The 25,029-nt window shown below is 36.1% G+C and overlaps 1 long non-coding RNA gene across 3 annotated transcripts in view; it reads left to right on the top strand.

Moving 5' to 3' along the window:
• LOC134728831 (uncharacterized) overlaps positions 1-25,029 on the top strand; it is a 305,274-nt gene that overhangs the window by 120,472 nt on the left and 159,773 nt on the right. For all 3 annotated transcript variants that reach the window (XR_010109668.1, XR_010109666.1, XR_010109667.1), the window contains exon 2: positions 11,468-11,533. This is a non-coding gene — a long non-coding RNA (uncharacterized LOC134728831). The remainder of the gene's footprint in view (positions 1-11,467; positions 11,534-25,029) is intronic.

The raw sequence follows: 25,029 nt of genomic DNA, 5'->3' as shown, positions 1-25,029 counted from the left end.
TCCTGGCTCTGGTGCATGCTAGCAGTTTGTCCTCAGCCAAAGCACTTAACATCTCTGTGCCTGGGTATTTTTGTATGTAAAATTCATATAATAGCCATATCTCCTTTATCATGTTTTTAAAAGAATTAAATAGGCCAGTATTTTCAATATACCTAAAATATTGTCTAGCCTATATACAAACTGCATAAGCATCTTTTACCTAAAACTTAAAATAATGCTATATGTGATTCATAAACTACACACATGGATTTCTTTTCTTTTTTTTTTTTTTTTTTTTGTTGTTGTTGTTGAGATAGAGCCTTGCTCTGTTGCCAGGCTGGAGTGAAGTGGCGCCATCTCGGCTCACTGCAACCTCTGCCTCCTGGGTTCAAGTGATTCTCCTGCCTCAGACTCCAGAGTAGCTGGGACTACAGGCGCATGCTACCAAGCCCAGCTAATTTTTGTATTTTTAGTAGAGATGGGGTTTCACCATGTTGGCCAGGATGGTCTTGATCTCTTGACCTCATGATCCGCCCGCCTTGGCCTCCCAAAGTGCTGGGATTACAGGCGTGAGCCACTGCGCCCAGCCCACACATGGATTTCTATGGTTTGCCAGAAGCAGACAAAACTCTTTCACCTGTTCGTCATTCTTTTACTTCCAATGACAAGGAAGATGTGAACTCACCATGTTTTTTATTGTTGTTGTTTCTGTTTATTTGTTTGTTTTTTGAGACGGAGTCTCTGTCGCCCAGGCTGGAGTGCAGTGGCGTGATGTCGGCTCACCGCAGCCTCTGCCTCCCGGGTTCAAGCGATTCTCCTGCCTCAACTTCCCGAGGACCTGGGACTACAGGTGTGAGCCACCGCGCCCGGCTGTGAACTCACCTTTTTAAAACTATTTCAGATCATTAAGTGGCTTAAACTAAATAAAATTTAGGAAGACAATTATATATCCCTTCTGAGACAGAAGGAAGGTGCTCAAATCTCTGTTTTGGCTTGATCCTGGATTTTGAGTTTCTCTTTCTGTGCTTGGTGCCACAAATTTAAAAGAACTATCAAATATACTTCATGAAAGCAAGAATCTCACTGTCTCCATCAATGCTATATATTAGCACCTAGAGTAGTACATGAAAAACATATTTTATCAATTAACACATATTTCAAATGAAATAATAATGATTCAAATTAAATAAGTTAGCTAAAATAGTTCCATTAGCAGACATACAATTGTCTGATTTTAGCCATGTTTGACTCATTGAACTAAAAGATAAAATTATACGGTCAGGTTTATAATGAGCAATGGAAGAAGCCAAAGTTATGTTAGACAGGCTAAAAAATCAGAGACTCATCATTTTGCCCACAAAATTTTGCACCTTAAGTTTCAGCAAAGTATAATTTCTATAGACTCCTCAGTAATAGTCATAGTTAAAGCATAGAAAAGTTAGTAAAGTGTACAAAAACCTCAAATAACTTCCACTCTGTTTATTTCCTTCTCTTTTAATTATAGGAATTTTGCAAATGTCAAGCCAGATGGGTCTTACACTTTTTAAAAAATGGTGTCTTAGAAAAGTATGTAATTAGTTTGTAAGCAGTATTTTCTTTCAATTACTCTTTTCATTTACAGAGCAAAAGCTAGGGGGGCATTTTTAATTTTTCTTTATCACATGAACTCAGTTTTGGAAGGAAGCTTCATTTTCTGACTTATTAAAAACTGCCTCATTTTCCTATTATATTTTAAGAAATCAATCAATTTGTTAAAAATATAGCAGTATAGAATAAAATTTGTCTTAGGTTTATATTACCTATTATTTTAAGAATAAAAATGGAACTTAAACACTTTTAAACATGTTTGCATGTACTTTCTACTCCAAAATAATACCAAAAAGTTACACTGCTAGTGAGAATTTTTAGAGATATACTGAATTATCAGTAATATTTAATTTCTTGATACTCAGTATGAACTTTTTTTTTTTTTTTGAAACGGAGTTTCGCTCTTGTTGCCCAGGCTGGAGTGCAATGGCGTGATCTCAACTCACTGCAATGTCTGCCTCCCAGGTTCAAGCGATTCTCCTACCTCAACCTCCCGAGCAGCTGGGATTACAGGCATGCGCCATGACACCCAGCTAAATTTTTGTATTTTTAGTACAGATGGGGTTTCTCCACGTTGGTCAGGCTGGTCTCGAACTCCCGACCTCAGGTGATCCGCCCTCCTCGGCCTCCCAAAGTGCTGGGATTATAGGCATGAGTCACCACACCCAGCCTCAGTGTGAACTTTTAAAGAAAAAATTATGACAAAATTAGTAAATATATTCCAAACAATTTATTATTTTGTGACCAAGGTTAAGAAATCTTTTGACATTATTTTTAGCTTTAAAATTTTTTGATATTTGTAAAGTAACTGTAATTTTTTCCCTTATTTCCTTTTATTTCTCTATGATTTTTCATTTAGAATTAAGGATAAACAAAGACCAGTTTTATGGATTAACAATACAAAGACTTTTGCTTTATTAATCTTTTATTATGGGAAATGGTGAGAAATGTACATTTAAATATATAATTAATTAGGGAATGAAAGATAAGTTTTATTTACACCATTTCTGTATCACCCTCTAGCCTTTTTTAATGCTTACAGGTATATTTTGTTTTATTATATTTTGTTTTATTTTATTTCATGTTTTTTAGTTTTGATTATCAGATTACTTTTTTAAATACTTTTTTTCTTCAACTTTTACTTTAAGTTCAGGGGTACCTGTGCAGGATATGCAGGTTTGTTACATAGGTAAATGTGTGCCATGGTGGTTTGCTGAATAAATCATACCATCACTTAGGTATTAAGCCCAGAATCCATTAGCTATTCTTCCTCGTGCTCTCCCTCCTTGCACCCTCCACTACCAACAGGCCCCAGCGTGTGTTGTTCCCCACCATGTGTTCTTATAATTCAGCTACCACCTATAAGTGAGAACATGTGGTGTTTGGTGTTCTGTTCCTGTGTTACTTTGCTGAGGATAATGGCTTCCAACTCCATCCATGTTCCTGCAAAGAACATGATCTCATTCCTTTTTATGGCTGCATAGTATTCTATGGTATATGTAACACATTTTCTTTATCCAGTCTGTCACTGATGGACATTTAGCTTGATTCCATGTCTTTGCTATTGTGAATAGTGCTGCAATGAACAGATATATGAATGTACCTTTAGAAAAGAATGATTTATACTCCACTGGGTATATACCCAGTAATAGGATTGCTGAGTCAAATGGTATTTCTGCCTCCAGGACTTTGAGGAATCCCCACAATGTCTTCCACAATGGTTGAACTAACTTACACTCCAACCAACAGTGTAAAAGTGTTCCTTTTTCTCTGCAACCTTGCCAGCATCTGTTGTTTTTTGACTTTTTAATCATAGCCATTCTGACTGGCATGAGATGGTATCTCATTGTGATTTCTATTTGCATTTCTCTAATGATCAGTGATGTTGAGTTTTCTCCATATGCTTCTTGGCCACTTGTATATCTTCTTTTGAGAAGTGTCTGTTCATGTCCTTTGCTCAATTTTAATAGGGTTGTTTGTTTTTTCTTTAAGTTTCTAATTTCTTGTAGACTCTGAATATTAGACCTTTGTCAGATAGATTGCAAAAAATTTCTCCCATTCTGTAGGTTGTCTGTTCACTCTGATGATAGTTTCTTTTTCTATGCAGAAGCTCTTTAGTTTAGTTAGATCCCATTTGACAATTTTTGCTTTTGTTGCAATTGCTTTTGGCATTTTCATCATGAAACCTTTGCCCATCCCTATGTCTTGAATGGTATTGCCTAAATTTTCCTCTAGGGTTTTTATAGTTTTGGGGTTTACATTAAAGTCTTTAATCAATTTTGAGTTGATTTTTGTATGCGGTGTAAGGAAGGAGTTGAGTTTCAATTTTCTGCTTATAGCTAGCTAGTTCTCCCAGCACCATTTATTAAATAGACAATCCATTCCCCGTTACTTGTTTTTGTCACATTTATCAAAGATTAGATGGTTGTAGATGTGTGGTCTTATTTCTGGGTCCTCTGTTCTGTCCCATTGGTCTATGTGTCTCTTTTTGTACCAGTATCATGCTGTTTCTGTTACTGTAGCCTCATAATATAGTTTGAAGTCAGGTAGCATGATGCTTCCAGCTTTTTCTTTTTCTTTAGGATTGTCTTGGCTCTTTTTGGTTCTGCATAAATTTTAAAGTAGTGTGTTTCTAATTCTGTGAAGAATGTAAATGGTAGTTTAATGGGAATAGCATTGAATCTATAAGTTGCTTTGGGCAGTATGAACATTTTCACGGCATTGATTCCTCCTATCTGTGAGCAAGGATGTTTTTTCATCTGTTTGTGTCGTCTCTTATTTTCTTGAACAGTGGTTTATAGTTCTTCTTGAAGAGGTCCTTCACTTCCCTTGTTAGCTGTATTCCTAGGTATTTTATTTTCTTTGTAGCAGTTGTGAATGGGAGTTCATTCATGATTTGGCTCTTTGTCTATTATTGGTATATAGGAATGCTTGTGATTTTTGCACACTGATTTTGTATCCTGAGCCTTTGTTGAAGTTGCTTATCAACTTAAGAAGTTTTTGGGCTGAGACGATGGGATTTTCTAGATATAGGATCATGTCAAGTGCAAACAGTTTGACTTCCTCTATTCATATTTGAATACCTTTTATTTCTTTCTCTTGGCTGATTGCCCAGACCAGAACTTCCAATACTATGTTAAATAAGAGTGGTGAGGGAAGGCAACCTTGTCTTGTGCCAGTTTTCAAGGGGAATACGTCTAGCTTTTGCAAATTCAGTATGATACTGACTGTGGTTCTGTCATAAATGGCTCTTATTATTTTGAAGTTTGTTCCACTAATACCTAGTTTTTTAAGAGTTTTTAACATAAAGAGATCTTGAATTTTATTGAAGGCCTTTTCTGCATCTATAATCATGTGGTTTTTGAGTTTAGTTCTGTTTATGTGATGAATCACATTTATTGATTTTTGTATATTGAACCAGCCTTGTATCCCAGAAATGAAGCTTACTTGATCATAGTGGATAAGCTTTTTGATGTGCTGCTGGATTCAGTTTGCCAGTATTTTGTTGAGGATTATTGGCCTGAAATTTTTTTGTTGTTGTTGTGTCTCTGCCAGTTTTTGGAATCAGGATGATGCTGTCCCCATAGAATGAGTTACAGTCCGTCTTTTTCAGTTTTTTGGAACAATTTCAGCAGGATTTGTACCAGCTTTTCTTTGTACCTCTGGTAGAATTCAGCTGTGAATATGTCTGGTCCGGGGCTTTTTTTGCTTGGTAGGCTATTTATTACTGCCTCAATTTCAGAACTCATTATTGGTCTATTCGGGGATTCTATTTCTTCCTGGTTCAGTCTTGGGAGCCTGTATATGTCCAAGAATGTATCCATTTCTTCTAGATTTTCTATTTTATGAGCATAGAGGTGTTTATAGTAGTCCCTGATGGTTGTTTGTATTTCTGTGGGGTCAATGGTGATATCCCCCTTATCATATCTAATTGTGTTTATTTGAATCTTCTCTCCTCTTTATTAATCTAGCTAGCACTCTATTTTATTAATGTGTTCAAAAAACCTGCTCCTGAATTAGTTGATTTTTTGAAGGGTTTTTCTTTTTTCTATCTCCTTCAGTTTCATTCTAATCTTGGTTATTTCTTGTCTTCTGCTAGCTCTGGGTTTTGTTTTCTCTTAGCTCTCTAGTTTTTTTTTAGTTGTGATGTTAGGCTGTTAACTTGAGATCTTTCTAGCTATTTGGTGTGGGCATTTAGTGCTATAAATTTCCCTCTTAACACTGCTTTAGCTGTGTCTCAGAGATTCTGGTATACTGTCTCTTTCTTCCTATTAGTTTCAAATAATTTCATTATTTACCCAAGAGTCATTCAGGGGCAGGTTGTTCCATTTCCATGTAGTTGTATGGTTTTGACTGAATTTCTCAATCTTGGGTTTCAATTTGATGATGCAGCAATCCGAGAGACTATCTGTTATGATTTCAGTTCTTTTGCATTTGCCAATGAGTATTTTACTCCTAATTATGTGATCAATATTAGAGTAAGTGCCATATGGCAATGAGAAGAATGTATATTCTGCTGTTTTGAGTATAGAGTTATATAGATATCTATCAGATCCACTTGCTCCAGAGCTGAGTTCAAATCCTAAATATCTTTGTTAGTTTTCTGTTTTGATGATCTAAGATTGTCAGTGGGATGTTAAAGTCACCCACTAATATTATGCTGGAGTCTAAGTCTCTTTGTAGGTCTCTAAGAACTTGCTTTATGAATCTGGGTTCCCCTGTATTGGGTGCATGTATATTTAAGATAGTTAGCTCTTCTTGTTGAATTGAACCTTTTACCATTAAGTAATGTCCTTTGTGTTTTTTGACCTTTGTTGGTTTAAAGTCTGTTTTGTTAGAAACCAGTATTGCAACTCCTGCTTTTTTCTGTTTCCCATTTGCTTGGTAAATTTTCCTCCATCCCTTTAATTTTGAGCCTATATGTGTCTTTGCACATGAGATGGGTTTCTTAAAGATTAGTATTGTTAAGTGTGAATTTGATTCTGTTATCATGATGCCAGTTGGTTATTTTGTAGACTTGTTTATGTGATTGCTTCATAGTGTCACTGGTCTGTGTACTTCAGTGTGTTTTTGCAGTGGCTGGTATCAGTTTTTCCTTTCATGCTTAGTGCTACCTTCAGGAACTCTTGCAAGGCAGGTGGTGATGAATTCCCTTAGCATTTGCTTGTCTGAAAAGGATCTTATTTCTTCTTCACTTATGAAGCTTAGTTTGGCCAGATATAAAATTCCGGTTTGGAAATTCTTTTATTTAAGAATGTTGAATATTGTCCTCCAATCTCTTCTGGCTTGTCAAATTTCTGCTGAGAAGTCTGCAGTTAGTCTGATGGGCTTGGCTTTGTAGGTGACCTGGCCTTTGTCTCTGGCTGCCCTTAATATTTTTTCTATTTTGACTTTGGAGAATCTGATGAATAATTATATGTCTTGGGGTTGATCTTCTTATGGAGTATCTTTCTGGGGTTCTCTGAAATTCCTGAATTTGAATGTTGGCCTGTCTTGCTAGCTTGGGGAATTTCTCCTGGATGATATCCTGAAGTATGTTTTCCAACTTGGTTTCATTCTCCCCATCTCATTCAGGTACCCAAATGAGTTGTAGGTTCAGTCTCTTTACATAATCTCATAATTCTTGGAGGTTTCGTTTATTCCTTTTCATTCTTTTTTTCCCTATTCTTGTCTGCTTGTCTTATTTCAGACAGATCATCTTCAAGCTCTGATATTCTTTGCTTTCCTTGGTCTATTCTGCTATTGATACTTGTGATTGCATTGTGAGGTTCTTGTGTTGTTTTTCAGCTCCATTAGGTTAGTTATGTTCTTCTCTAAACTGGCTATTCTGCCTATCAGCTCCTGTATTGTTTTACCATGATTCTTACCTTCTTTGCACTGGGTTACAACATGCTCCTTTAGCTCAGTGGAGTTCGTTATTACTTTCCTTCTTAAACTTACTTCTGTCAATTCAGCCATCTCAGCCTCAGTTCCGTGCCCTTGCTGGAGAGGTGTTGTGGTCATTTGAAGGATAAGAGGTACTCTGGTTTTTTGAGTCTTCAGTGTTTTTGCATTGATTATTTTTCATCTTTGTGGGGATTATCTACTTTCAATCTTTGAGGTTTGACCATTGAATGGGGTTTTTGCCAGGTATTTCTTAATGTTGTTGTTCTTGTTGTTTTCTGCTTGTTTGTTTTCCTTTTAACAGTCAGGACACTCTTCAGTAGGGCTGCTGTGGTTTTCCTGGGGTCTACTCCAGACCCTGGTTGCCTCGGGTTTTCCTGCACCTGGAGGTATCACCAGTGAAGGCTGCAAAACAGCAAATATGGCAGCCAGCCCCTTTCTCTGGAAGCTCTGTACCAGGGTGGTACTGACTCATTGCCAGCCTGAACATACTTGTAGGAGGTGGCTGGAGGCCCCCTTTGGGAGGTCTCATCCAGTCAGGAGGAATGGGATCAGGGACCCTCTTAAAGAAGTAGTCTGGCTGCTTTTTGGTAGAGTAGGTATACTGCATTGCAGGGAGCCCTTCCTCATCTGGTCCAAAGAATCCTGGTTAAATTTGCTGAAGCCCAGGCAGGGAGGTCCTCCCTAGTGAGGAGGAATGGATCAGGATCCCACTTAATTAAGCAGTCTGACCACAATCTGCCAAGGCAGCTGTGCTTTGTTGTGGAAGACCCTTCCTCATCTGGACTGTTGGATTCTCCAAAGCTGGCAGGATGAAAAGGCTGAGTCTACTGAATAGCAGAGGTGATGGCCACCCCTCCCCCCAGGAGCTCTCTGTCTCGGGTAGACTTCAGCCTGTTGCCATTGGCTGGCTGGAATTCCAAGCCAGTGGATCTTAACTTGCGAGGTGCTGTGGATGTAGGACCTGGAGAATGATGCTGCTTGGCTCACTGGATTCGGCCCTTTCCTTGGGATATGTACAAATGGATCTCCTGCCTTGCTGGAGATACTGAAGCTAGCGTATGTAAAATTCCTGGGTCTCTGTGTGTGCCTGAGTGGTTACTCTGCAAAACTCCACACAGCTCTGTGTATCAAACCTAAGGCCTTTGTGGCATGGGCTCACAAGGGAATATCCTGATCCATGGGTTGCAAAGATTCATGGGAGAAGCATGGTTTCCCAGGCGGAGTGGCACAATCTCTCACCACTTCCCTTGGCTAAAGCTGGAGGTTCATTTGGCTCCACACCACTCACAGGTGGGCTGTTGCCCGACCCTGCTTTGCTTCATTCTCTGTGGGTGGAGTAAATTGCCTAGTCAGTTCCAATGTGAGAACCGGGGTATTTCGGTTGAAGGTGCTGAATTCATTCACCCTTCCATTCCTCTTTATGAGTTCCGTGAACTGTGGCTGCTTCTAATCGGCCATCTTGGCCTCTCCCTCCAGCTTCAAACATTTTAAACATGTGTGATGGTGTCTTTGCTTTCCAAAGTGATATAGACAGTTTTCTCTGTGATCTGTATTTTTAAATTCAAATCAAAAAATATTGTCTAACATGAAGTTATAAAAATTGTCTCAGATTTTCCCTTAAAATTGTTGACAATTTGATTTTAAACCTAATAACATTATGCATTTGGAACAGATTTTTTATTAATAACATGAACTAAGTTATCTATTTGTCTATCAATGATAACTCCCCATGCTTTGTTAATAAGCAGATACCTTTCTGCTGATTTGTACACCGGTTACATACACTATTTTGACATATTTTTCTGAATCGAATAAGATTTATTTATTTATTTTAACTTTTAGGTTTGGGGGTATATGTGCATGTTTGTTTGTAGGTTGACTTGTGTTCTAGGGGTTTAGTGTACAGATTATTCTATCCGGGTAATAAGCATAGTAGCCAACTTGTATTTTTTCTGATCCTCTCCTTCCTCCCATCCTATACCCTCTTCAAGAAGGCCCTAGTGTCTTTTGTTCCCCGCTTTATGTCCATGTGTTCTCGTTATTTAGTTCCCACTTGTAAGTGAGAACACGTGGTATTTGGTTTTCTGTTTCTGCATTAGTTTGCTAAGGATGTTGGCCTCCAGCTCCATCCGTGTTGCTGCAAAGAATATGATCTCATTCTTTTCATGGCTGCATAGTTTTCCATGGTGTATATGGACCACGTTTTCTTTATGCTGTCTACCACTGATGAGTATTCAGGTTAATATTCTGACATATTTTGAAAGAGGGTCTCTTTATAAGCTCCTTCTTTGTTTTTTTCTCCTGTAACATTAGCTCTTTGGTCTTAAGATTTATTACTAGATTTCTAACAAGTTTTGTTACTATTATCAATTTAATAAATTATTGTTTCTCATTGATTGTTGTTGATATAAAGGAACACTATTGATTTCAGTATAAACATTTCATTGTGTAGCAACCTCATGTCTAGCAAATGTGTATCCTAAAATTTGTCATACATTCTAAAGATTTTTATTTTAAGCCTGCTGGATTTTCTGTGGGAAGAGTAGTATTATTTTGAAATAAGGATAGTTTATGCTTCTCTCACATTTTTGAATTTTTTCTTACCTTTTATTTCACTTAATATATTAGCTAGGATTTTTAGAACAAGTTTAAACTGAAACTGTGATGGTTACTATGCTTAATGTTTTTGTAGGTATTTCATAAATATTAGGCAAGGAGATTTTTTAATACTCCTGATTTGTTCAGACTCATTTGTTAAACCATAATGAGTGATTGTTATCATCAAATATTTATCTGCATCTATTTACAAAATATTGTGGCTTTTGTTCTCTGCTAATCTCATGTGTTTAATAATTTTATAATTAAAATACTTAGACAATTCTTGATAACTATGATTATATAAAAAAACACTTTTTTTTCCATATTCATATTCAATGCAGGATATTTCTGTGACCAGATATGTAGGTATTTTCCCTCACATGGACCAATTTTATGACACCAGATGCCCTGCAATTTAACTGAGTTCGGACACTGTCTCTTTTGAGATAGCCTCAGATCCCACAGGTTAAGGCTTCAGCCCTACAAGATTGCCCCCAACTTCAGATGCCAATCACAAGTTCAGTTTGTTACTTGTGTTTCTGAATGAATGGGCATAAATCAGAGGTTTTCACAGTCCCCTCTTCAGGTTTAATCATTGGCTGGAGTGGCTCACAGAACTCAGAAAAGTGCTTTACTTACTATTACCCATATATTATAAAAGAATACAACTTAGGGAACAGCCATATGGAAAAGAAGCATAGATCAGGTAGGAAGAAAGGAACACAGAGCTTCCATGCCCTTTCTGGGTGCACCATCTTCTATGTATTTAGTGACCCAGAAGCTTCACAAAACCTGTTATTTTAGGGCATTTTGGAAGCTTTATTATGTAGGCATACTTGATGGATTAAATAATTGGCTACTGATGATCAACTCACTGTTAGCCCATCTCCTTTCCACAAAGACCTGGTTGGTACTGAAGGTTTCAGTTATCTAGTTACATAGTTGATTTCTCTGGCAACCAAGCCCCTGCAACCTGTGATTATCTAGGGAATTTCCAAATATCACCTCATTAACACAAACTCAGGTGTGGCTGAACGGGCATCTTATGAATAATGAAAAATGATCCTTTCACCTGTGTTTCTTCTATCACTTAGGAAATTACAAAATAACCAGCTAGCATCAAGATGACAGGATCAAAACCACATGTAAAATACTAACCTTAAATGAAAATGTGCTAAATGCCCTGATTAAAAGACACAGAATGGCAAGCTGGATAAAGAGCCAAGACCCATTGGTACGCTATCTTTAAGAGCTCCATCACAAGTGCAAAGACACACATAGGCTCAAAATAAAGTGATAGAGGAAAATTTACCAAGCAAATTGAAAACAGAAAAAAGCAGGGGTTGCAATCCCAGTTTCTGACAAAACAGACTTTAAACAAACAAACAAAGTTTTTTTTCTTTTTTTTTTTTCACAGATTGATGTCAGAGTGGGATTCAAAGTAGAACTCCAGTGACTCCAAGGAGCACCAAGTCACCAAAAGGTACTCATTAGGGTTCACTGTTCCCATTTATCGCTCACAGAAACTGAGGTAATGGGTGAGTTCTCTCCTGGATTTGAGCTCCATTAATTTGTGTTTTGAGCTGTTTGACTTTATTTGATCAATATTTACTGGACTTGGTTCAGGAATGAACTGGATTCAAGAACTAACTAGATTGGATCCAGTTAGAGGCTTCAGGTATGTCCAATTTGAGAATGAGTTCCTTGAAATCTAAAGATTCTGGGATGCCACTTTCTGGGACATTGGATAACTTTATATACAAAAATTGTAGGTCAGAACCTGTGTATTTCTGGAAAAAATGAGTTAACCTTAACAAGGACAACTTAGAATTATAGCAGCTAGTGGCCTCAGTGGGGAAATTTTACCTAGATAAAATGGTTCATTTGCAAAGTACAAAAAAAAGGAACTATCCACAATTACAAAAAAAGCTAAAGAATACATTCTTTAACTAGTATGCAGAGATAACTAAAAGATTAAGTGAATCAAAAATTGCCTATTTAAAAGACTTCTTACAGAAAACAAATTTTAAAAACTATTTTTCACAAATATTCATGAAATCTTTACCCATTTGAATATGAAATCTTATTTCACTAGCCAGAAAAACAATTTGGATCAAGATAACCTTTTATAAATTAGCAACTTGTATTATTGTAATTGGCACATGGCTAAAACGTTAGAGTGAAAGCTATAAGATCTGTTTCTATCTATTTGTTCATATACGTCTGTATGTATGATATGTATGTGTGTTTGTCTTCTGATGATACTGCAAGATTTAATGGTAAAAGAGCTTTACTTAATTGGCTTCATGCAAAATAAGTGCTTATATAAATAAAACATTTGGAAAAGTTATAACTAACACAAGTAATTTTAAGTTCATATGAGCTGAGTAATGTTTGGTAAATAAGAATATTACTGAGTTGATTAAAACAGGCATGTCTTCAGAGTTTTCAGCAGTATATAATACACATGCATAACTTTTCCTACCTAGGTTAATTGGCAAAATAAACATATTATCTCTATATTATGAAATTTGTCAACAAGAAAAAGAAGGTGATGACCAGCTTCTTAGTATCTGATTTTTATAAGAAATCCAAACATAATTGCTAAAAGTAAGTGAGTTAAAGAGATTTAATATTCCCATGTAAAACATATCTTTTCTATATCAGAAGGTTTTAACATTCTTATCAACAATGAAAAGCAGAGGCTGAGGGAAATCTTTACAAACAAAATTTTAATTCTCAGTCCTAGCCAAAACCAGCAAATCAACAAGCAAACCAAAAGCACATAAGAGGATAGAGATGAAATTTTGCCTCATCTTCAGTTCCTTATTACAGAGAGACTAGAAATTTTTGGAACCATTAGTAAATAGGTTATTTGCTACATTGACAAACTGCACCATGAAAAAGTACATGTTTCTAGAAATAATTATTCATATATTTGCCAATCTAGAGGTTGTTGGTATCACAGAGAGTTCCCAATTGCTTGCTTCCTTGTGTTTCCTGGAAAGTAAGGTCACTAAGAGATATGAATTCTAACTACTGTATGTACCTAAAATTACTAGAAATGATAAGGAAAACAATTCTATACACGAATATACAAGAAAGCTAAGATGTGTTCATAGTAAGGACAAGCTGTAAAGCATAGGATGTTTTGTTTTGGTAAGAAAAAGAATAATTTTTATTCTAAAATAGAATGGCATATTGTTCCAAAATGAGAAGAGAAAAACACATAGGACAAAAACTGAATGGATGGGAAAGTTGTAGAAGGTATATAGAAGATCAATCTTGTGAACGAAGTTTTATGCATGATCAAGCTGGCTTCTAAAAAATAAACATCAATATTAAAAGTATACTGATGCAAAACTAGAATCTGATCCTCTGTGTTAAAACAACAAGGCTTCTTACAGTATTGGTCCACCCTTAATAGAAAATTGTAAAAGGTCTTTACTTTCTAGATAATTGACCTAGAAAACAGAGATTTTATGTTTTATCAAGTTAACTTCCTGTGTTTCATGTTGTTTTTATTATATTTTTGTTCACTTTAAAAAGCTGAGTCCTCCTTATTAAAAGAGCTAAGTTTTCTACAACTATATAACTTTATTTCCCTTTGAAGACTTTTAATGACCTTGGTTAAATTAATTAATACTGTTCACAGTGACCTGGGATTCAATTTTGTCAAGTGTTTTAAATGTTTGATATTTTTGATAAACTTTCCAAAAATCAAATTATAAATTAGGTATCTTTCTTGACCTCAAATTAACTTTAGGATGTTTTAGATGGGCTTTTTGATATATTTCCTTATAAAAAGAGAGATATTAAACTAATTGGGCTTATTCAATATATTAAATTATATGGGAAACATTGTTAATTAATGAGTAATGCTAAATCTTTAAGTTGTATTTGTTTGGATGTGTTATTAATATGTGTTTCAGAAATTGTAAGAAATTCTTAGAAATCTAATAGTCCTGGTGTAACACTATCAGTCATAATTCCAGTGATTATCTTAAAAGGTTGTATGCAGCAGAAATAACCATACTTCCTTGTCAGGTGCATCATTATAATAATAATATTAAACTCTCGTCTGATCTTAAATTATAGCTATTTTAAGTGTTGTCATTAACTGATGCTTATTTGCTTATTCTAATACTTTTCTGAGCAGCTATAAGCCTAAAGTGCTTTATCTTCAAAAAGATTCATGGAAGGAATGATGACAAGTACAAGTATCTGATAACTTTAAGGTCTTATCATTATATTGAGTAAGAATTTCTAGATCTCTAAAGAGGAAACTGATTATTCATAAAATTGCTAACCCAACATCAAGCAGAATAAGAATTAATGAAGTAGCTAAGAAATAATTTCACAGATTTTCATAAGTCAGCCACTACTGAAATTGTTGTTATGAAATTTGAATGAGGTCCATAAGAATGCATCAAACCAAATTACTTATAATAACATTATAACAAACTGTGCTATACATCTGAAATGGAGAAACAAAACTGGTGTTTAAGAGGACGTAATTCTAATGTTAAACATGGATTCATGGAGAGCAGGAATGTCTATTTTATCCTTCCTGAATTCTTAAACTTTCTAGTAACAAATGCTCTGCACTCAGTGACTCATCATGGTAGAGATACAATGACCGAAATTATGGAAAAACTGGTGGACTGTTCTAAGTTTACAAAAATAATTTATCACCAAAGTTTGGATTATCAAACCAATAATTCTGGTAAAACAACAAAAATCTCAGGTGATATATTTCCAGTACTTGCTGGGTTATTTGAATACTTACAGATGGATTTTGTTAAACTGCCATCTTTTATGCATGTTTTCTGCTTGTATAGAAGCCTTCCCATGCAAAAGGATGATGCTATAATAGTAGCTAAAAGGTTATCAGAAAACATCCTTCCCTTGAGGGGCATAGTTTCCTAATGAAGTCTCCAGTGATGGAGTTTCTTGTTTCACTAGAAAAGTTGTAAAATAGTTAAATAAGGTACCATAAATGCAAGGGCATTAGGCAAAGTTAACTGAATTGATTGACTTGCCTTGGGTAAAGGTATTGCTCATTGACAGCAATCAGATCCACTCTCACTGGAAAACATAGGTTCACCATTTCTGAAATAGTTACTGGAAGGCCTCTGCCCCTAATCATAGAACCTTACGTGTCTCCCCCTCTTAAAACCTCCGCCATGATTCAATAGTTCAAAGCTTTAATGCATTACACTAAAGCATATTTCCACCAAGTAAAATAAGCTCTTTGTGACCTACCTACTGATGACAACCAGATATAAAACCCAGATATTAGAACTTTTGGAAACAACACCAGATAAAGACTGCTCCTGAATTCTGTGTGAAGAGACCGTATCAAGTCCTTCTCTGCAGCAAAACTTTAGGGCCTGGAGACTTGGATCTGCATCTCTGAACTCAAAATAACTGCTCCGGACTCCTAAATGGTATGCCTATTGGATACCCTAAAGTAAGACTGACCAGGAAAGTTTTTCCTCAAAAGCAGATGGCATCCTAGGCATTGACAACTTTCCCAAGATCACAGATCGAGACTTCTCTTCCATCGTGGAAATCATACCTTTATTCCTTCTTTCCCTGTTTTCTATTGTCCTAATCCCTTCTCTTTCCTTACAAGAAAATCCATGGGACTATAACTTGTGCATGGCTTTAGCTAAGACTTATACTCTAACAGTAAACTGGAGACTTTGTTGACTTTGTGGGTTAATGCCCCCAAATCAGGAAAAAATTTACTAATGAATGCCATTACCTCTCTGTGTTCCCAATGAGAGTCACCCTGAATCCACAAAAGTAGAGTGGAAAGTTATCCTTGATATTCTAGATATCGTTGCTAATTGTCTTTTTAAATTCACTGAAAGTCATACCCTTACCTTTCCAATTAATATTCTAATTGCCATCAAACATACAAAACCTGCACAAATGATGCCAGCAAAATGTATATTGTCTTCCAGACATCATGTAATCAAGATTTGAAGATTACCTATGAGATTATGCATAATTGGTTGTATAATGTTACTTATTTAAATCTAGTAAGGTCTCTAGATATGGCTATTCACCCTTCCACTCTGCTACAAAGAGACCACAAAAAAGTAAGTTCCCACTGGACCTTGTTTAGAAGCTATGCAGACTTATGGATGGATGAATTTAACTGACCTCTGTTCAGACCCCACTAGATGGCCCTCTTTTCCAGCTCTCAGGGGCCTGTATCAAGTAGAGAATCTGCTCATTCTTTTATGCCTCTTCACTGGCTTGGATCTTCCTATTTGACCTGGCTCACTCCTGCCTTCTGAATAGCTTTCTCTGAAAGTCTTAATAATACCTCTGATCATCAGAGGTGAAAGTGGTCAATAACCAAAATTAGTATAAACCTTGAAATAGATTAAGATAAGTTAGTGTCCACTGAGTAAAGATTTCAATGGAGATTCTGGGGGCTCACTCTTGGTGAAAGTGAGGTGATGGCTGCAATGGAATTTCAAACTAATCTATAAATTGGGAAAAATCTTGGATTTCATAGCAAATCAGATCTTCCAGGGTTCAGATGGGTAGAAGCCCCTCTCTGAAAGGTGAATGAGAACATTTGTGCCAACAAAATCACTTAATAGAACATCACACTGCTTTAGATATCTTCTATGCCCATGTTGGGGTTTTGTGTATGGTTTTGAACAAAACTGAATTTGCACTTACCTTTTCCTTGATTTTACTACTACAAGAAGTTTTATTTCAAAGGTGGTTGCTACTGCTATTTCTCTAAATACTGTAACCAAATACACCAAATACATCAAGGAAATTTCTCAGGGGAAAGAAACATGATGTGTTTATGAGAGCTGATGACAGCTATCTTGCAAGCATCCTAAATAGTGGATGGCAAGGTTGGCCCTTCCAAAGTTTTTAAATTTTCATCCCTTTTAGTGGGTCTCCAGGTTACTATGCCTTGTGTTACCAGGCTAATGACAAAAAAAAAGGTACCTTTTAAAATCTTAAAATCAGGTCATTTTACAGCAAAGTATAGTCCTTAATTGCCATCAGGCCCCAAACAAAGAGTATAATCAATTGGACGTATATATTATTGAACTATCTTTATTTTCTAATTTTTGAATCACTTTTTTTTTTCAGTTTGGGTCATGGAGACTGTTGTAAGGGATGCACTTTAGTTTCTGGGTATTATCTTCTAGATAATACTCATGATAATAGTCTCCCTGATGTGTCATATCCTCTCAAGAATCCTAAATGCTTGTACACAGCCATCCTTTGCACATCAAAAGGTCTCATTATGGTTAGAATAAAGCATAAAATATCATTTAACTAATTTGCCATTGTGAATTTCATACTGAGATTAAACAAGTTAATTATGATAGTGACAGAAAGTGATGTCAGTGCCCAAGGTTTTGGTTAATCTTGCAAAATTGAGAGGCTGCCTAAAAGGGGGGAAAGCATGAAAGTTGTTTGACTAAAGTTTGGCTTAATGCTGCCTCCATTTGTAGTGAACTGTAGCCTAACTTAATAGGTAAACATACTGGAACCTAACTTGAGAGTAACAAGCGACTGAGTCTCAGTCAATCATAGCAGCTGAACTTTCAGCCAATCACAGGCTGCAAAATTCTCAGACCTGTCCACATTAAGTAAATGCTAAGCTGTGACAAATCAGGCTACTTCTGTATACCACTTCCTTTTTCTTTTCTTTTTAAAAAATTTTTTAAAAAATTTTTACTCTAAGTTCTGGGATACATATGCAGAATGTGCAGGTTTGTTACACAAATATACATGTGCCATGGTGGTTTGCTGCACCTATCAACCCGTCGTCTCGGTTTTAAGCCCCATATGCATTAGGTATTTGACCTGATGCTCTCCCTCCGCTTGCCCCCCACCTCCCTACAGGCCAGGGTGTGTGTTGTTCCCCTCCCTGTGTCCATGAGTTCTCATCAACCCAAATGCTCATCAATAATAGACTGGATAAAGAAAATGTGGCACATATACCCCATGGAACACTATACAGCCATATAAAAGAATGAGATCATGTCCTTTGCAGAGACATGGATGAAGCTGGAAGCCATCATTCTCAGCAAACTAACACAAGAACAGAAAACCAAACACTGAGTGTTCTCACTCATAAGTGGGAGTTGAACAATGAGCCACATCCTTTTTCTGACTATAAATACTGCCTGCCCACTTTGCTGAGTAAGCTCTCTGGACCTTTACTGATTTAGTGTGCTATCCAACTCATTGATCATATCTTTGCTCATATAAACTCTGCTAAATTTAATTTGTCTAAAGTTTTTCTTTTAACGCCTGACTGCATGGGGCAGGCCATGAGACCCATTAGCTTCTCTGCCATCACTGAAAGAAGATAACTAATTTTGGAGCATAGACCAATGGCCAGGAATGATGCTACTCAAAGTTATGATCTCAGATAGGGGTACACATGGAGGGCCAGAAAATCTTTATTCTGAGGTTGTGATTGAGACAAGGAGTTCCTGGCCAGTTTTGCAGGTATGTGTACAAAATACCAGCATGAACTGAAAGGGAAGACTTAAAAATGATCTGAATTTTTAATGTGCTCTCCTACCAACATACAGATCAACAGAAGGAATAAATCTTGTCTTGTGTTGGTTGAGCATACCCTCTATAGCGTCATTGGATGACATTGGAAGCACAGCAGTGACCTCTAAGAACCCAGGTCTAAAAATAAAAACAAGAATATATACATAAATTGAGCAGAGATAATATTAGTGGCTGCATACCACATTGGAAACAGATTTCAAGGAATTAATCTAGGCAAATAGTAAAACAAAAAACAAGAAAACATAAAAACTAAAAAGCAAAAAAGAAAAACAAAAACAGCAACAGCAATCTTTATGAGAAAAGATTAGAAACTGGAATTGCAAGAGTATAATGTTTAAAATATCTAGTTTTTAACAAAACCAAAAAGAGATGCAAAAAAAAAAAAACACACACAGAAAAGTGTGAACAATATAAAAAGAAAAAAGTCAATTAAAAAAAATTTTTTACACTGTCATGAGAAAGTAGAAGTCAATATAAACTACATTTTAATGTTCTATTTAAAGATGTTAGATTTAGTAGGAAAAGAGCTTAAAATGGCTGTTTTAAACATGTTCAAAGAAATAAAAGAATCATGCTTAAAGAATTAAAGAAAAACAAGATAACAATAAATGAATAGAGATTCACATGTAGCAGATAAACATTATGTAAGAGAAAAAATGAAAATGTCAGATTTGAAAATTACAATAACCAAAATAAAATATTCACTAGAGGAATTCAGTGCAGCTTTGATTTGGGGAAAGAAAAGAGTAAAATTATTCAGTCAAAAGAACTAAATGAAAACTATTAAAGAACAATAAACAGAGTCTCAAAGATCTTTGAGATAACATCAAACTTGCCAACACATGTGTAATGAGATACTCAAAAGAAGAGAGAATGAAAAAATATTTGAGGAGTGATAGATGAAGACTTTCCAAAGTTCATGGAAGCATCAATTTACGTATCCACAAAGCGTTAAGAAACCCAAGTAGATTATACGCAAAGACATGTACACCTAGATATATTACAATCATTCTGTTGAAATCCAAAGACAGAAAACTTAAAAGCAGCAAAAAAAAAAAAAAAGTATCATGACATACAGGCAAGCGTCAATATGATTAGTGCCTGACTTCTCATCAGTAACAATGGAGGCCAAAAGCCAGTGACATGACATAATCAAAGTGCTGAAAGAAAAAAAAACTGCATGTTTGATCATCTCTGATATGCATGTTCTAATTCTTGGATCCTTGTGTGTAATGTTATATGACAAAACAGAACTAAAAGTACAAATTAAGTTTATCAGCTAGCCTTAAAATAGTGAAATTATCTTGGATTTAAACAGTGAGCTTATGTAACCGCTAGGGTCCTTAAAAGTGGAAAAGATGGCCGGGTGTGGTGGCTCACGCCTGTAATCTCAGCACTTTGGGATGCTGAGGTGGGCAGATTATGAGGTCAGGAGTTCGAGACCAGCCTGGCCAACATAGTGAAACCTTGTCTCTACTAAAAATACAAAAATTAGCTGGGCATGGAGGCACGTGCCTGTAGTCCCAGCTACTCAGGAGGCTGAGGCAGGAGAATCGCTTGAGCCTGGGAGATGGAGGTTGTAGTGAGCCAATCATGCCACTGCACTCCAGCCTGGGCAACAGCGTGAGACTCCATCTCAAAAAAAATAAATAAAAATAAAAATAAAAGTGGAAAAGATGACAGAAATTAAGGTCAGAACAATGTGGTCTTGGAAAAAGTCACCTGGCAGAAGATGGAGAAAGGGGAAAATAAGCCAAGGGCTGTAGGAGCTGGAATGGGCATAAAAATAGATTGTTTGCTAGAGCCTGCAGAAGGAACTTGGCCCTGCTGACAACCTTGATTTTAGGCCAATGAGACCTGTATGAAACTTCTTACCTATACAACTGTAAGATAATACATTTATGTAGCTTCAAATCACTAAATTTGTGGTAATTTGTTACATTAACAAGAGAAAATTATTATAACCTGTGTTATGGACTGAATGTGTGCCTCCAAAATTCATATGTTGAAATTCTAACCCCAATGTGATGGTATAAAGAGGTGGGATCTTTAGGAGGAGATTATGTCATGAAAGTGAAACCCTTGTAAATGGGATTGGTGCCCTTATAAAAGAGATCCCAGAGAGCTCTTTCAGCCCTACTGCCCTGTGAGGACACAGTGAGAAGAGGGTTGTTTATGAGCCAGGTAGGGAGCCCACACCAGGCACCAAATATGCCAGTGTTTTGACCTTAGACTTATCAGCCTCTAGAATTGTAAGAACTAAGTGTTTGTTGTTGATGTTTTCCACTCTGATATTTTTGATATAGCAACCTAAATGAACCTAGGCAATCTGTCAGTCAAGACTTCCCTACTCAACAAAAATGTCCTTCAAGAATGACACCAATTTAATAAAGGGTGATGGAACAATTGGATATCCATATGGAAAAAGACCCCTATACAAAAATTAACTCAGAATGGATCATAGACTTAAAAGTAAATGATATTACTTTTAGAAGATAATATAGGAGAAAATCTTCAACATTTTGCATTAGGCAAATATTTTTTAGATATAAATCTATATGCATGGGCCATAAAAATAAATAAATTGAATCTTACAAAAAGTCAACACTTTTGTCCTTCAAAAGACACTGCTAACAAAACAAAAAATTAAGGAACAGGCTGGGAAAAAATATTTGTAAAATTCATATCTGAGAAAAATATTCATATCCAGAATATACGAAGAAACTTACACTTCAAAATAAGCTTCAAGAAATTTCAAAATACGGAAACAACTCAATCAAAAAATCGGCGGTGAATTTGTGTAGACATATCACCAAAGCAGATAGATGAGTAGCTAATGGGCATGTGAAAATATGCTGATCTTTATTAGTCACTGGGAATGTGCAAGTTGGAACCACACCAGAATACTATTTTATACCCACTTGAATGACGTTAATTAAAAAAAACATTATCACAACTATTTGTGGGGATGTGGAGAAGTGAAAATCTTCATACACTTCTGGTAGAAAAGTGGACAGACATGCACACTTTAGAAATTTGTTTGACATTTTTCATAGAGAGCTAAAAATAAATTTATCATATAACCCAGCAATGTCACTCCTGGGTGTGTTTAGTCAGGAGAAATTAAAATATATACCCACATAAAGATTTGTGTGCAAATGTTCTCAATAGCATTGCTAATGGTGAGAAAGGATCCCAATCCTAGCTGTCATTTACTGTTGGGTTGATGGACAGAGTATCAGTATCTCTGCAGTACTAATGCTCCTCAGGGTGCAAAACAAATTGCTGGTGTGTATATAACACAGATAAAGCTCACAAGCATTATGCTTGGTGGAGGAGACCAGAGGACAATTGTAGAATTCCTTTTTCATAAAATGTGTAGATGAAATTCTATGGAGATGGAGAGTGAATTAGTGTTTAGCTTGGGTTGAGAAGTGAGGTAATTAAGGAACACAATAGATCTTATTGGGGTGGTGAAAATGTTCTAAAATTGTTTTATGGTAATAGTTGTATAACAATGTAGATTTACATTAAATACTTTAAGTTGTGCAATTGTAATGGTTGAATTATATGATAAGGAAAATACACCTCCATAATTTTGTTTTTAATGAAGGCAAATGAAGATATTCCCAGAAAAAACAGAACTAGAAGGATCTGTTGCTAGGGACACACCTTTAAAAATGTACTAAAAGATCTTCCGATTGAAAGGGAACAACTCTAGCTGGTGACTAAAACATGCAGAGGGAAATGAAGAATACCCTAAATAGTAAACTTGGATGCAAATATAAAAAACTATATAAATCGATTTGTCTTTTTTTCTTTAAACTACCTTAAAAACATGAAATTGCATAAAACAATAATTATGGCCCTGTGCTACTGGACTTATTTATTTATTTTGAGACATGGCCTCACTCTGCAATGATGCAATATCAACTCACTACAACCTAGAACTCCTGGGCTCAAGCAATCCTTCTGCCTCAACCTCCCTAGTTGCTGGGACTACAGATATGTGCTACCATGCCCAGCTTTTTTTTTTAATTTTTGAAGAGAAAGGGTATCACCATGTTGCCAAGGATGGTCTTGAACTCTTGGCCATAAGCAATCCTTCTACCTTGACCTCCCAAAGTGCTGGCGTGAGTCACTGCACCCAGCCTGGACTTATATATAGATGTCCTATATGTAACAATAATAGCATATAGAATAGAGGAGGAAATGATGCTGCAGTTATATATTTTAGTGGAGTTAATGTATATTATTCTGAAGCAGATTATGATAAATTAAGATGCACATTTTAATCCTTACAGCAACTACTGAGAAAATAATTTGGAAATATATAGTTAATACATAAGCCAAAAAATGAGCAAAGGAATGAAAATGAACACTATAAAATATGCACTTAGCATGCAACAAGGCAGTCAAGGAGGAGCAGTGGAACACAAAGACAGGAGAATAGTGCCCTAAACATATGCAAATAGAAGTCCATTGCAGTGCTGTACCAGCCAAACCAAAATCATCTTCAAGTCTAATCCAGTTTAAGAAAAGCTTGGATTAGGATCCTAACTCCATCACTTTCTAGCTGCATTGCCTTAGGCAAACTACGTATTTTCCCAGTGTTCCATTTGTTTAATAGGGTTGATAATAGCTTCTTTATGGAACCATTGAGATGATTATATGTAATTAAAATTTAAAGAGAATGTAAAGTGTTAACACTCTGCCTAATATTTTATAGATTCTTATTAAGCAGAAGCTACAATAATGTTCACTATAATGATGAATGCCACTATTGGTGGTTGTTTTGTTGTTATTGTATTATTGTTGTTATTTTACAGTCAAATTCCTGATTTGCTATTCCTAAAAGCATCTGTCCCAACATAGAGGAAGGGGAAAGAGTTAGCCTACTCTGTTTGATTCTGTATTGGTATGAATAAGATCCACAGTTCTTCATAATATGAATGTTTCTTACCATTCCACAGCAGTTTTGAGTATGGGACATTAACATTTTCTGTGATGTGGGGGATTGTTTCAAGTAGGTGCTCTATATATATAATAATGTTTTGCATTGTAACTCTGATCCCTCACTGACTGCATATGACTCTAGGAAGTATTACAAAATCTCTTATTACATGAGGATTTGAAAGGGGTATCAACTGTTCTACCCAAGGTATTAGTTTATAAAGACCTTCATGATAATTCTTATACTCATAAACAATCAAAATAATAGACAAGATTCTATAAACTGTACTCTCCCAGAAAGCATAAACTTACTTGTGGTAAAAATATGATTAAGTGCTTAACAAACACCTGTTTTATTTAAGCAATAACAAATGCATATACATCCACCACTTGTTTGTAGAACACATTTATTTATTTAGCGGAATTGCCAACTGGGGGGAAATTGCATCTAAACACCACTTAACAAATATCCTTGTTCTCTAAATTTCCATAAGAAAGATGTTAATGAGAGTTTGTTCATTACAAAACCTTGCAGCTGAATTGTCTGGGCAATAAAAGGGAAATGGCATGGATCATGAAAGGGATTATGTCACAGTGACCAAACTGAAAGCCCTTGACAATTTCCCACTCTGATGTCCAGATGTCAGATAGTCTTCTGGGTCCTGGATGCCTCCAGCAAAGGGTGTCCGTAAAATATTCTAACGTTCATAGTGGATGGCTGGCTCGTCAGGTGGGCAGTCATCATGGACAACCAAGCTGCTCTATATGAAGATTGACACATCTACTAAGTGCAGCGGGCCTTCTTCTGGGTATGGTGATGATGAGTTAGTTAAACATTACTGTTAATTAAATGGTCCTCTCTTCACTTGTTCATCTGGTACAAAATTTCACACTGTAAAATAATCGTGACATTTTCTTTGTTATGACCATATGCCAAAACCCTTCACTTACCAGATATTTCAGCTGTGAGGCACTGCTATAAATTTACTATCATTAAGTTTCCTCTTTTTTTTTAAATTATACTTTAAATTCTAGGGGACATGTGCACAACATGCAGGTTTGTTACATATGTATACATGTGCCATGTTGGTGTGCTGCACCCATTAACTCATCATTTACATTAGGTGTATCTCCTAATGCTTTCCCTCCCACCTCTCCCCACACCACGACAGGCCCCTGTGTGTGATGTTCCCCTTCCTGTGTCCAGGTGTTCTCGTTGTTCAATTCCCACCTATGAGTGAGAACATGTGGTGTTTGGTTTTTTGTCCTTGTGATAGTTTGCTGAGAATGATGGTTTCCAGCTTCATCATGTCCCTACAAAGGACATGAACTCATCCTTTTTTATGGCTTCATAGTATTCTGTGGTGTATATGTGCTACATTTTCTTAATCCAGTCTATCATTGTTGGACATGTGGGTTGGTTCCAAGTCTTTGCTAGAGCAAAGA

This window comes from Pan paniscus, chromosome 14, assembly GCF_029289425.2.
Source record: "Pan paniscus chromosome 14, NHGRI_mPanPan1-v2.0_pri, whole genome shotgun sequence".
In the NCBI taxonomy this organism is placed as follows: domain Eukaryota; kingdom Metazoa; phylum Chordata; class Mammalia; order Primates; family Hominidae; genus Pan; species Pan paniscus.
This window is presented reverse-complemented; position numbering and strand designations above follow the sequence as displayed.